This window comes from Lepus europaeus, unplaced genomic scaffold, assembly GCF_033115175.1.
Source record: "Lepus europaeus isolate LE1 unplaced genomic scaffold, mLepTim1.pri SCAFFOLD_44, whole genome shotgun sequence".
Lineage (NCBI taxonomy): Eukaryota > Metazoa > Chordata > Mammalia > Lagomorpha > Leporidae > Lepus > Lepus europaeus.
The window spans coordinates 70,485-85,505 of record NW_026909316.1 but is presented as its reverse complement, the minus strand read 5'-3'; the positions used below and the strand labels follow the sequence as shown (position 1 = coordinate 85,505).

Here is a 15,021-nt window from a genome sequence, read left to right as displayed (position 1 = left end):
ATTGCTCAATAAATGCTTATTAAATAAATAAATGGAATGTCTTACATAGCTAGGGTGAACATTTAACACGCATGGCCCTGGATGTTCTCTGTTTATATACTTCAACGCTGTGTAGTGATTTATATGCCCCTTTTATGATGAAATTTTTATCAGAACAACAGATTATATACCCATCTAATTGTGGCAGTCATCAAATAGACTTGGATCCTCTACTAGACAGTTTTTGGAGGTCAGAAATCTTATTTGTTTATTTTTTATATTTTCAATTATTCATTCAACTAAGAGACTGACTGTCAAGATGCTGAGCTACAATAGCAATGCAAACACATTTCATGTCTTCATGAAATTTTCAATTTGGCAAGAAAGAGGAATCTACTGAAAGAATATTGCCTAACATAGTAAATACTAGTGTGAAGTAAATGGATACAAATTTAACCATTCCTAATCCAGCAACAGCTTAACCCCATGGACTATAATGGACAGAAGTAATCATAAACATAGAACTCCATGTCATCCAGTTATCCAGTTACATTTTTACTTAAAAATTTTTTTAAAAACCCACACATATTCTTAAGAATACTCATATATGCTTTCTTGATATTAAACCTAAGAAAAATTGACCATGGAATAATAGCAACTTAGAATCTCCTTCCTTTTTTAGATAAGTTGTAAGTTATAATTGTTAGTGGTTCCCTATAATGTAGATTATTTCTCACTGTTTTTTCAGATGAGAAATCTGTGGTTTTAGAAACTGAGCCCCAAGACAAAAGAAAGATTTCGTAAACCAGTATTAGATTTTGGTTGACCTTGAACCCAGACCTTTTAGTGGGTAAATGCTGAACTCTTTGCACCTCAGTTTCTTCTTTGTAAACTCCTGATGATACTGTCTGCAGAATTAATCTAAGGTATAAATTATATGATGTAAGGCATTTAGTCCCTTAACCCAGCTCCTATAAGACACACAACAATGCTAATTCTGTATTATCCAGTTCCCTTGTTTGCTTCTGTGCTTGGTGAATTAAAAGATGGTAAAAAATAATTTGAAAAGAACTATATGTGGTGTAGCATGTAAAGCCACTGTCTACAGTGCTGGCATATAATATGGGTACTGGTTTGAATCCAGGCTGCTCCACTTCCTATCAATTTATCTGCTATGGTTTGGAAAAGCAGAGGAAGATGGCCCAAGTACTTGAGCCCCTGCATCCATGTGGGAGACCTGGAAGATACTCCTGGCTTCAGATAGGTCCAATTCCAGCCATTGCAGTTATTTGGGGGAGTGAATCAGTGCATAGAAGACCTCTCTCTCTCTCTCTCTCTCTCTCTCTCTCTCTGCTTCTGCTTCTCTGTAACTCTGCCTTTCAAATACATAAAATTCTTTAAAAAATAGTTATAAACATGAATAGGACACAAATAAAAATTGTATTCTCTTATTTGGATGTTAAACTATGCCTTCTACACCTCTGCTAAAAATTATATTGTATTCGTAGTCGTTTATTATTTGAGAGAAATTTCCATGGACAAAGTAGCAAATAAGACTTTTCCAGAAGAATGCATTTTATGAAGGAGCAAAGGTTTGGGTACCAGTTAGCAGCAGCGGGGGTCACTCATTAAGATTTTTGTTCAGGAAAGGAAGAATACCAACTGATCCTTGAGATTTTGAGGTGAGAAGGAAGAGAAGGAGGAATGTAAACAAAAGCAAATGCCCTCTGAAGCCTTTGGGAAGAGCCAGATGCCCCAGCCCGGACTCCATTTCCCAGAGTCCTCAGGTGTTCCGACGTATTCCGTGTTACGAAAGAATCTGTGCGTGCGCATTCCTGCCCATGAGCCTCTGAGTTAGGAACAGAGGAAGCTCATTCACAGACCAGAGTCAGTACCGAGAGCCTGCTCTGACTGCTCTTATCCTTTCCACACATTCACTGCCTCTCGCTCCGCACTGCAATCCCAGGCAGTTTGCAAGCACACACCCAGAGCCTGGCACTCGCTGTGCTGTGCCTCTTCATTTGCTGCCTGTGGATCCCACGTGCTGGGGATTTTTCTGCTCCACACTCTACTTTGCTCCTCGTGTGCCCTGAAGAAAGAGGACGTGCTCCCTGGACTTTCTGTGGCAAGTAGGGAGTATAGGAAGGGGCCGAGATGCGTGTGTGGGGGAGGGGTGGGTTGTAGGGTGGCTGGCGGCTCCCAGATGTGGCTCGCTTGCTTCTCAGTGATCCTGGTAGCTTTTCCCTGCAAAATCAGGGCTGGAATCCGGGCTGTCCTGCCTTCCACCGCTGCTTGCAGCCTTCCAGTGCACAAAGAGTGGCATGTTACCTCTCCCAAACTTTCCTTAACGTGCTTTATTTAGTGGTTACAAGGGGAAGGTTGTCGGATGGGGGAGCTGCACAAGCAGGACAGGTAAGAGCACAGCGAAGATCAGCGAGACTCCTGTTCTCTAAATATTTAAATATATTTATTAAAATATTAGTAAGGCTGGTTCTCAACTTTGAGTGGATCAGAGAATGCCATCTGGTTGGGCCTCCTGCTGTATCCAGAGGCTATTCCAGCAGGGCGGGGCTTGATGGTCTTCAGCAGGGAGCCCGAGGGGGCAGGGGTTGGTGAAGGAGGATCAGACTAGAATCTGCTTGATAGTCCCCATCTTGCACCTCATTGTTCCGATTGGGTCCTCGGGGACACCATTGGCAGCTGGGACCCTAAGTATTCAGCTGACTTTTTCCAAGCAGGAGTAATGAAAAGTGTGCTGTAGCTTTGTGGATTTATCTCTCTTCCTTGTTTAGTTGACAGACTTTTTTTCAATCTTGAATTTGAGGCCATGGAATCATAGCTGTTGATTTATTTTGCTGCTTTTTGAGGTCTGTCTTCCTTCTTCTGTTAGCAAGGATGTCAAGTTATTACTGTTAGGGAAAGAGTTGCAGATTGGTGCCTCCTCACACAGGGCACCACAGTGTTAGGAAAAGAGGCACAGAATAGAGAGGAGGCAGTGTATGAATTTATAGCCAGGCTGAATTTATTCAGAGAAAATCGTAGAGGTGTGTGACCAACTGCCTTCAGGAACATTGATGGAACTTGTGGCAGGATGCCCAGACCCCAGGGGCTATACCTTTTATATTTTAGAAGGGTTAGGGGCAGCAGGTTGAGGGGAATTCCTAGAACTGGGTGGGGCTTTGGGAACCTGAAAAGAATGCAGGGTGGGGAATGAAGGCTATAGGGTGTGAGACTCAATTGAGATTCAAGGGCAAGGATTTCATTCCAATGTTTATTTTGGGCAATGTGCAAGAATGGCTATGGTTTATATCCTTGTTCATCAATTAGCTGCCACTGATCCCTTTGCAATGTGAGCTGAAGTTAACACAATCTACTGTGTGGGTCAACTGGAGCTATTTCAATCTGGATTTGCATAAAGTGGAGGACTATAAAAACATAAATACAGAAAAGTAACACTTTTTCTCTGCCCAATTCTTTACAGTTACCCAATGATCCACCAAGGTGAATAACTTAATAGTCCATATGATTTTAAGAGGGCCCATTGTTTGTCTTATTTTAGGTTCTATGTTTAAGCCTATGACATTTTTGACATGGGAAGATATTAGTTCTATATTTTCTTTTTTTCTTAAGATTTATTTAATTAATTTGAAATACAGAGTTACACAGAGAGTTAGAGACAGAGAGAGAGGTCTTTCATCTGCTGGTTCTCTCCCCAGATGGCCACAAGGGTCAGAGTCACGCAGATCTGAAGCCAGGAGCCAGGAGCTTCTTCCAGGTCTCCCACATGGGTGCAGGGGCCCAAGCACTTGGGCATCTTCCACTGCTATCCCAGGCCATAGCAGAGAGCTGGATCAAAAGTGGAGCAGCCTGAACTAGAACTGGTGTCCTATGGGATGCTGGCACTGCAGGCCAGGGCATTAACTCACTGTGCCACAGCACTGGCCCCTAGTTCTATATTTTCATAACTGTTCCTTGGAAGCATCTATACAAGTTGTTAATGTGAGGAAGGGTAAGAAAGAAGAGAAAAAACAAAAAAGTGCCTCTCTCTCCACACAATGATGCCCATATAGTGGAGTAGAAGATGTGGCCTTGAAAACTATCTCTGACTTTCAGTATAATTAAGTTTTCACAAGCATAACTGTATTTTAGTGATTTATGTGTTTTTTGGTTTTTTTTGACAGGCAGAGTGGACAGTGAGAGAGAGAGACAAAGGTCTTCCTTTTTCCATTGGTTCACCCCCCAATGGCTGCTGCGGCTGGTGCACTGCAGCCAGTGCACTGTGCTGATCCGAAACCAGGAGCCAGGTGCTTCTCCTGGTCTCCCATGCAGGTGCAGGGCCCAAGCACTTGGGCCATCCTCCACTGCACTCCCAGGCCATAGCAGAGAGCTAGACTGGAAGAGGAGCAACCGGGACTAGAAGCCAGTGTGCCAGTGCCACAGGCAGAGGATTAGCCTATTGAGCCACGGCGCCGGCCTATGTGTTGTGGTTTTATCACAGGTTACTAATTGTTGAGCATAATGAGAATATCTAGGAAGTAAAAATAGGAAGTGAATCCTGGATAGTGTCCTTGGATAGCTCAGTTGGAAAGTGGATCATGGATAGAGCCTGGAACACCTTTTGGGACTCCCATGTGGTGGCAAGGACCCAAGTTGTTTGGTTTAAAATAACTCAGGATTCTGGCCTTTCATACCCCCAGGAGAAGAGATGGAAAAAGGAAACAGATCCACCTCAACAGAGACAGGGTGCTTTATTGGAAATAAAGAGGGGCCGCAGCCCATTCTCAGTAGAGGGCTGCTGGCCGGTGAGTTAGGACTCCAGGTTTTATCCAGTTAGGAAGGAATTTTTCACTAAGAGGGGTGGGGAGGTATAGAAGGCAGCTGGGGAAAAATGGTTGTCTCTTTGAAGCCTCAGGGGACTTTCCATTTATTTGTTTCATGAGATGCTCTGTGCCACTTATCAGCTTTTCTATTTGCATTGCAATGAGACAGGAAAGGTCCCTTTGGCACCTAGGATCTCCACAAAAGTGAGGAAGTGGGACAGGGAGCAAGGAAGGAGGAAGAAAGAGAGGAGGAAGGGGAGGGTGGGACAAGTCCTTTACAAGTGTTGGGCCATTTTCTGCTGCCTTTCCCAAGCCTATTAGTGGAGAACTGGATTGGAAGTGGAGCAGCTGAGACTTGAACTGGTGCTCACATAGAATGTTGGCATTGCAGGAGGTACCTTAAACCAGTGTGCCACAAAAGTAGGCCATCAATAGACAACTTCAAGTGGAATTAGTGGCTAGGAAAATGCACTCTATGGGGCCGGCACAGTAGGTTAATCCTCTGCCTGCGGTGCCAGCATCCCATATGGGTGCTGGTTCTAGTCCTGGCTGCTCACTTCCAGTCTAGCTCTCTGCTATGGCCTGGGAAAGCAGTGCAGGATGGCCCAAGTCCTTGGGCCCCTGCACTCACGTAGGAGACCAGGAAGAAGCTCCTGGCTCCTGGCTTCGGATCGGCACAGCTCCAACTGTTGCAGCCATTTGGGGAGTGAACCAACAGAAGGAAGACTTTTCTCTCTGTCTTTCCCTCTCACTGTAACTCTCTCAAATAAAATAAACAAACTTAAAAAAAAAAAAAAGAAAGAAAATGCATTCTAAAGTTACAAGGAAAATGGAAAAAAGTTTCTGCTAACTCCAGTAGGTTCTAAGGGCCTTTATTGGACATCGGCTCTGACTTGGCCAATAAGCAAAGCTAAAGAAGTAAGAACTTTAGTTATCATTTTACTCTAAATCAGAGATGAGGAACAGCCAATCTGTGGGCCATATAGAGTCCATGAAATCATTTGTTCTGGCCCTGCCAAGGCAACTACATGTGGTACTGGATAATCAATCTATGGCATATGAATTTCTAATTTGGTAATTTTGTGTGATCCATCAATGATTTTATAAATATCCAAGTGACTTGGCAGAAAAAAAAACATTCCCACCCCTGTCAAATGTAAATGACAGGCCAGCACGGTGGCTCACTAGGCTATGCCTGTGGTGCTGGTACTCTGGGTTCTAGTCCTGGTTGGGGCGCTGGTTCTGTCTTGGTTGCTCCTCTTCCACTCCTGCTCTCTGCTGTGGCCTGGGGAGGCAGTGGAGGATGGCCCAAGTGCTTGGGCCCTGCACCCACATGGGAGACCAGGAGGAAGCACCTGCCTCCTGGTTTTGGATTAGTGCAGCACGCCAGCCATAGCAGGCATTTTGGGGGTGAACTAATGGAAGGAAGACCTTTCTCTCTGTCTCACTAACTCTGCCTGTCCAAAAAAAAAAAAGTTAATGGCAAATCCAAGGCAGTTCACAAATCTGTTTGAATGAATGGCTACAGTTACCATTCCTGTGGAAGACAGACACTTCTAGACAACACATTCCAAAGACATCAATTATGTTTCTACATACTATCAAAGGATGTCAATCATGTGGTTGAAATTGATTTATTACTTCTCAGAAAGAGAAATAGGAATCCTGTGTGATGAGAGAGGTGTGTGCATCAAAAATAGTGTTGCTACTATTGGTTCACAAGGAGCCTGTTTCTGGAAACAGTCTTTTAAAATGGCATGTGGAGATGCATGTTTATGGCCAGTGTGCATGAAGTATTCATGTGTACAATTTGTACCAACTCATGTGCAGGTGTTCTTTTCTAGATGTGCATGATGTGGAGATTCTTCAGTGTCTGGTCTTTGTTGGGGAGATGAAGAGAGGATGCATAAGTGGGTGAATTGTAAAACTCAAAACTGGTCTCTGAATATCAGGTCTACCATGAATGGTGCTTCTTTAAAATATAGATTCCCCCACCTACGCTATTGGGTGACTTGGCTTTGCAAAGTTCATTCCCATGGAATATTGTGTTTGAAGGTTTTTGTAAGTCTTTTTCTTGATTCAGGTTCATTTTACCTGCAATGTGTATAGACCAAAGTCAGCTATGTATAGACAACAGGAAGCTGTCTGTTGATTTTCCTGAGTGACCATGATGTGCTGCTCCCCCTCAGTGGCTCCTTAAATCTGTGGTGGCTCTTGCCTGAGCATCTGTAAGCCAGAAAGATGAAGTCTCCACAAATTGAGATTTCCATTTTTTTTCTTCCCTAACTTTCTTCTCCACTTTTTCTCTTTGCTGTTTCTGCTGGTCTGCAAAGGGGGTGATGGCCCAGAAATAGTCACTGCCTTGATCCAAGATGCCACTTGGCCTCTCTCACTGGGAAGACTGCTTCTCGTGTGACTCTGGCCATTGAAAGAGACTCTGATAGACTCACATTGGGCACTTTCAAGTAGACAACTTGTCCTACCTTCCAAGGTTTTGTCAGTGGGGTGAATGCCACCACATTAACAAGTGTGGGTTCCTAGGGAATTTGATGGAGGAAAAACTCTGAAGAAACTCATCCATCTCTCATTTCATTGCTTTTCTCATTTTATTTCTCTGGTCTTGACATTATTTTCTAGCTTTTCCATTGATTCACATCTAGTAGACTGCATGTAATTCTGTTTTCATAACTGTCAGCTCTTGTCCACTTCAGGACATTTTTTAGACAAGAATAAAGGTGTTATCAGTCACCATAAAGCATTTCAGGCAGCTGTGTTTTCTTTGTGACTGCAAAGCTAAACAGCTGACTTCTCTTGGGACCTAACAGGTTTACTAAGGGGTTATTCTGGGACTCACATTGAGCACTAGACATAGTTGTCTTTTGTGTCTGGTTCATATTTCATGTTTCCTCTTGTGGAAAAGCTTTGCTCGTATTCTCTGCCTGGTTGGATGACACCTGCCCATAGTGGGAACTAAACCGTTATTTGGCTCACATGGGTAGTTTTCTTGACTCCTGGTAAGAATGGATGAATTGATGATGTTTTTTCAACCCACATTATATTCTGAGATTTATTTCACTTTATTTTCTTAAGAAAACTACATCTGAGCTTTTCTCCTCCTCTTCTGAAATTAGTATGCTTCCATCTTCTTTATAACCACAGATATGAATACCTTTTCTCCTTCTGTTTATGATGTTCAGAAGAGTAATGGAGATATTTCAGCTCTCTCCACTGTCAGCACATCTTCCTTAGGCTGTCTCCTTGAATTAGGCACTGGGTTAACTTGGGCACACTAAAGGGGATCTGCCTATTGTTAGTGTAACTTTACAGTAAAAGTCATCATAAAATCAACCTGCCTTGTAAACCTCTCATCTGTTATTTTGAAATATGTTGTAAGTGTGTTTTATGTCAGTGTCTGTAAGCTGGAGACTTCCCACTTAAGGCAGAAGGCTGCTGAGGGATACCACAACCATAGCTTTGCTCTGTTATTTGTATGTGGCTCCTCTTTTACCTTTTCCCTTTATTTGTAAGAATTAAGCATTTTATTTTAAAGGTAGATTTACAGAGGAAGAGGGAGAAACAGAAGGAGGAGGATCTTCAATTTGCCTGTTCATTGCCACAATGAACAGGATTGAGCCAGTTGAAAGCCTGGAGCCTGGAATTCCATCCAAGTCTCCCATGTGGGAGCAGGGGCCCAAATACTTGGATCATCTGCTTCTTCCCCAAGTGCATTAACAGACAGATCAAAGTGGAGCAGCTGTGACTTAAACTGGCACTCATGGGGCCAGCATTTTGGCACCATGAGCTAAAACCATTGCCTGCAATTCTGGCATCCCAAATAGGTGATGGTTCATATCCCAGTTGCTTCACTTATGATCCAGCTCCCTGTTAATCATCTGGGAAAAGAGTGAAGGATGGCTCAAGTGTTTGAGTTCCTGCTACCTTTGTGGGAGACCTGGTTGTAGCTCCTGGCTCCTGATTTCCACCTGACTCAGCCCTGGCTGTTGTGCCCATCTGGGGAGAAAAAACTGGCACTCATAGGGGATGCAAGCATTTGAGGCTGTGGTGGCTAAACCACTGTGCAACAATATCAGCCCCACCATTCCCCTTCTGTTGAATTGTGTGTCAAGGTCTGTTAAGATGTGTCAAGATGTCTGTTAAACAGGTGTCAGCAATACATTTGAATGTTGTATTTTACTTTGTCATTTGAGTGAGAGGTAGTGATCAAGGCTAGCTGTAATGTGATCAGTGGCTAAAGCTGCTATGCGTTAGGATGAAAATGACTCAATCTTTTTATTTCCTCAAATATAAGTAGAAAATGAAACTCTGAAATGGCATTTTGATCAGGACATTCTTGAGATTGTGGTCAGCAGGGTGGAGAAATTTTGTTTAACACATGTCTGCCTTGTCTAGTGCTCTGTGTTCTCCTTCCATTGTACATACAGGGAGCCTATGACAATGTCTGTGATTGATTGAAGGTGTTTGGGCAGCTCTGCAGTATCTGAAGTTCCCTGTGTGACCATCTCCAATTAGAAACCTAGGTGCAAAGTGAGGAGGATACTGTCACCCTGAAACCTTCCTGGGTTTGTGCCCCTTGCTCCTTTTCTTTTCCTTCAATACTGAAGCAGCCTTAAAAAGAGTTATGCTGGGTAGCATTGGTGCTTTTGATATTTGAGTGCTTGGAAAGCAAGATAAATGATTTTTCTATAGGAAAACATTAAGAGGCACTAGACAGCACTAGCTTTCTTGGATCCATCATATGTCAACTTGAGTCATAATATTTATGATCAGTTTTTTATTTTATAATTTTTTTTAAATCAGAAAGGCAGAATAACAGGATTTGTTTTTGTGTTCATTTCTTTTTAATTTTAATTTTTTTATTTTATTCTAGGATGTTCCATCTGCTGGTTCACTCCCCAAATAGCTATAACAGCCTGTGCTGTGCTAGACTGAGGCCAGGAGCCATAAGCCAGATTCCTGATGTGGCTGTAGGGGCCCAAGAAGTTGGACCATCCTCTGCTACTTTTCCAGACCATTAGCAGGGAGCTGGATGGGAAGTGGAGCCACCAGGAAATGATCTGGTACCTATTAGGGATGGTGGCTCTGCAGGCTATGGTTTTAACTAGCTGCACCAGAGTGTGGATCTTTTTTTAAAAAATGTTTATTTATTTACTTGAAAGGCAGAGTTAGAAACAGGGAAAGATACCTGCACCCCTACCACACAAAGAGATAGAAAGAGATAGAGAAACAAAGAGAGAGAAATGAATCTTTCATCTACTGGTTTGTTCCCTCAGTGGTCACAACAGCCACGGCTGGGCTGGGTCAATGCAGGAACCAAGAGATTCATTCAGGTCTCCTATGGAGGAGAAGGGACATAACTACTTAGGCTATCCTCTGCTACATTACCTGGAAGCTGGATTAGAAGTAGGGTAGCTGGGACATGAACCCCAGCCCATGTGGGATGCCAGTGTCATACATAGTGGCTTTACTTAATATGCCACAATGCTGGTTCCACATATGCTAGAAATATAATTAAGGGGTGTTAGAAGACCTGCTTATTGACATTGGATGCCATTCAGGCATGCCCTACAGAATCATTTTGAAATAAGTAACATTCTTCACATGACTGAATGACAGTCTACAAGACTGCTCCAAAGGGAGAGAGTTGCAGGGGCATATGGGGCAATGATGCAGAAAAGGGATGAGGGGTGAGGGAGGAGGGGAAAGCCAGAAGAGAGGTCAGGAAGTATTCAAAGGCACAAATAGGGCACAGGTCATTTGTGTAGATTGTCAAAATTAGCCTTTTATCTTTTAGAGTTTTTATTTTTTAAATTTAAAGTTCAATTTTTTAAAATAGTTTGTGATATAGTTGACTTATTTTTCAGTTTTTTTACGTAGATATTTTATAAAAATAGAGTAGAGAACTGCTATGATTAAATGCAAAAGACACTCCTAAATAAGCAGTTTTCATACAGGGGTGAATGTGGCTGTGTGTGTGTGTGTGTGTGTCCTTTGCTAAGAGCAGAAGTTTTATGACTGAATATGAAGTCATTAAAATCAGTTGTATAATGCAAATGCTGACCACTTCTACTGACATGGTTACTGCTGGCTCACATTCTACTCCCCTATACAGATAGTTCACATGTGAGTAGAATGAAAAGCGGTGCAGACCTGGAATAATGCACATGTGCCCTTTGCTTAAACCAGGGGACTGAAGGACAGATCGTTGTGTCAGGTTGCATTTTTCTGTAGAATGAAATATAGCCGTTTGGGTAAAGTGTCCTTTCTCCTAGAGGATGACTCCCATTGGCTTGCTTGTCCATCCACCTGACATCACAGGTTGATTTCCAAGGCAGTTGTTGGGCTATCTGGAAAAAAAGAAGCCTCTTCAGGGATGAATTATTTCCCCTGAAAAAATAATACAAATAGCAACAATAAAACGAAGAAAATCATGAGCTGTTGATTCCAAGACAATAATCCTGTTCAGTACAGAATATAGAAAAGAAGATTTTTTTTAAATGAAAAATGAGATAAGTAGTTTGCAAGAAGAGCTTCATGTAGGGTGCAGAATTCCCTAGGAACAGGACTGAAGTAATTTCCTTTAATTGTTCCTCCCTGGGGTAGTTCCTGATGCTCGTTGCTCAGGGAAATAATAATAATAATAATAATATTTATAGACCAATTGCAAATGGCCCATGTGTATCCTACATATGAATTGTCTACAGGTATGTTCCCCAAGGCTTTTAAAATAAGACTTTACAACAGAAAAGGTTGGCATTGTCTTCTGTCTTGTGCTAGAATCTGTGCATTTATTACCTGTTTATCACCCTGGCTCCTATTGTGCACATCTGTTGCTAGTTCTTTTTAGGTCACTCTTGTATCCAGATTCCTGAATAGGTGACACAATTTTTTTTTTTTTAAGATTTATTTATTTATTTGATAGGCAGAAACAGAGAGGCATCTTCCATATGCTGGCTCACTTCCCAAATGGCTGCAGTGGCTGGAGCCAGGATGATCTAAAGCCAGGAACCAGGAGCTTCCTCCAGGCCTCTCATACAGGTGTAGGGGCCCAAAAATTTGGGCTGTCTTCTGCTTTCTCAGGCCATTCATTGCAAAGGGCTGGATCAGAAGTGGAGTAGCCAGGACTTGAACTTGGGCCCATATGGGATGCCAGCATGATAGGTGGTGGTTTTTACCCAGTTCACCACAGTGCTAGCCCCTTGATGCAATCTTTGGCCAGCCTGTTGGTCTGCTCACTCAGTCTAAATTGGAGTTGGCTAGTTTGTGCACCCATTCCAGGTTAAAGGGGCCCAGAACTGCCATGGCTGGCTCTTCCTTCTTGCTCACTCAGGAGATGGACTTTGTTCACAGGTCCCAAGTGCATTGCTTGGTCCTCTTTCCTTGGTTCCCCTAATGACCAGGCTGATTCTCAGGTAGGCAGGAAACCTGTTGGCTCACAGCAGCGTCTGGGTTAATGTTTTTCTCTCCTCTGTGATACAGTTAAAGTTTTCTCTTAGATACCAGAAACCTTCAGTGGGAGGTATTATTTATGCTATACTGAGATGTGTCTTCATAAAGGCAGATATCACCAAGGACTCTGTCCTTGGGATCAGTTCACCCAGGCCTGAATGGAGTTCCAGGATCCTGGCTTCAGTTTGGCACATTCCCAGCTGTTGTGGGCATTTGGGGAGGTACCAGCAAATGGAAGAAATCTGTTCTCCTTCTTCCCCTGCTTTTCAAAGGAAATGAAAAAAATAAATAATTAAAAAATTGGAAAAAATAGATTTTGCCTTATGTCCTAAGGGGGATCAAAAATCACTGTTGCTGTATGTAGCACTCATTTGTACACTTTGCAAATATTCATAAATCTCAACTTAAAGGCTGATTGATCACTGCTGTCTGGGCTGCCTACTTTAGCTCCCATTCTGTGATCCATCCTTTTCCATCATCTGTAGTTCACTGTGAGTGTTCATAAATCACCAAACTGCCTCACAACTTTATATCCTTGTGTTCTTTATACACAGTTTGGCCATAATCTCACTTTCTTAGCAGCATGCTTATTTCTAAGATGCTTCACAGGCAAAAAGATAGTGAAGTCATTGATTTTTCTCTGAGCCTTCCTCCTAAGTGGATTATTTAATGAAGCTGATTCTGGGTGATTGGTCAGAAGTTGGGGTGCAGAGGTTGCTGTTAGAGGAATAGAGCTGTCACTGCCCATTCTACTCTGCCCCAACCCTGCAACCCATGCTTGCCTTTGGATTCTATTTTTAGAGCTTTGGAATGAGGCAGTAGTGATTCAATAAAAAAAAAAAGCTTTTAATTTTTAAACAGATTTATATTTATTAATATAAAGAGAACAGATTCCATGTATTTAATGGATACAATTCTAAGAACATAACAATACTTCTTTGCCTATTTCCTCCTCCTTTCTTCATTTTTGTTTTTAAGGCTTTAAGAAGTTGGTTTTATTTCTTAACCTTACTTTTATTACCTCTTCTCCAGTCTTCCTGTCCAATATGGTACTTATAGGTTTTAATTTTTTTCCTTCCTTTCATCTACTTTTTTGCCTACTCCCACTCCAGTTCCAAAGAAGGAATAATGAATAAAAATCATTAGTTATTGTTTCAAAGACAGGAATTCTATCTAGTATGGAATATAGGAAAAAAAATTCCATTTTTTTAAAAGATTTATTTATTTTGAAAGTCAGAGTTACACAGAGAGAGGAGAGGCAGAGAGAGAGAGAGAGAGAGAGAGAGAGATACGATGGTTCACTTCCCAGTTGGCTGCAACAGCCGGAGCTGTGCCAATCTGAAGCCAGGGGCCAGTTGCTTCCTCTGGTCTCCCACAGGGGTTCAGGGGCCCAAGGACTTGGGCCATCTTCTGCTGCTTTCCTAGGCCATAGCAGAGACCTGGATTGGAAGTGGAGCAGCTGGGTCTTGAACTGGTGCCCATATGGGATGCCGGCACTTCAAGGGCAGGGTGTTAACATGCTGAGCCAGAGCGCTGGCCCTGATTCCATTGTTTTTAAAGTTACTTGTATTTTTTTTTTTCTTTTTATAAGGTTTATTAATTTCCTTGAAAGGCAGAGTTACAGAGAAAGAGATCTTCTATCTGCTGGTTCACTCCCCAAATGACAATGGCCAAGGTTGGGCTAGACTAAAGCCAGGAGCTAGGCACTTCATTCAGGTCTCCTACATGGGAGCAGGGGCCCGAGCACCTGGGTCATCATCTGCTGCTTTCTCAGGCTCATTAGCAGGGAGCTGGATCAGAAGTCGAGCAGCCAGGACTCAAACTGGCACCCTTTGGAATGCCAGCACTAAAAGCAGGAGCTTTACTATGGCTATGCCACAGTGCCAGCCCCAGACTCCATTTTAACAAAAGACAATATAGAATTCTTCTAGATGGCTTTTCCCTGTGGCTACACCAATAGGAATTTATTTCTTCTTATAATGTGACCCAGATTAATTACTTCCATGTTTCCTGATTAACATTCTCTATTGGTTCAGGAGCTGGCAGGTTGGGAGGCCAGGAAAAGAGCACCTGTTTTCTGTTGTGCTGAGCTCCATGGAAGCCATACAGGAAGTTTGTAAGCAGGAAAAGTGAGGTTGGAGGCATGAGAGAAGGCAATGAAGAGGGTGAGTATAGAGGAAATAAGTGCACAGAAAAGTTTGGTAAGAAAACTAAGTGTGATCAGAGAGCTAGAAAGAAGAAAAGAAAGCTTGAAGATAGAGATCAAAAGAGATGGTAAGTGGAAGCATCTGAGGGAATTCTGATCACACATACACTTATTGAAGGTGTTAGAAAATGGGTTCTTGCACTCATTGGTGTGAGTGTAATGCAGTAGAGTCTCTTTGGAGGAAAGATTTGACATATCTCTCTACAAAATATTTTAAATGCAAATGTTCTTGGTATGATTTAACTGCATGAATTTATCTTACATATATTTGGGCAAATACATAAAGCCATGTAAGTTCTTTGTAATATTGTTCATCATAGGAATAAAACAGAAACAACCTAAATGTATATTGATAGAGAATGGTAAAATACATTATGGTATATGTGTACAATGAAATAGTGAATATGTAATGATCTGAAAAATGATTTAGGTACAGAGTACTTTTAAGTAAAACAAGGTACAGAAAAAATGCCACTTTTCAATGAAAAAAAAAAAGGCACATGTATATATATCTCTTTTAAAAATTTTATTTACTCATTTTCATTTCAT

General features: G+C 42.1%; 1 protein-coding gene across 2 annotated transcripts in view; it reads left to right on the top strand.

Annotated features, from left to right (window-relative positions):
- The first annotated feature begins 1,872 nt into the window (after positions 1 to 1,872).
- LOC133755407 (zinc finger protein 260-like) overlaps positions 1,873 to 15,021 on the top strand; it is a 40,597-nt gene continuing 27,448 nt past the window's right edge. For both annotated transcript variants that reach the window (XM_062185515.1, XM_062185513.1), the window contains exons 1-2: positions 1,873 to 2,108; positions 14,303 to 14,431. The gene's annotated coding sequence lies outside the window, so the exon portion shown is untranslated. The remainder of the gene's footprint in view (positions 2,109 to 14,302; positions 14,432 to 15,021) is intronic.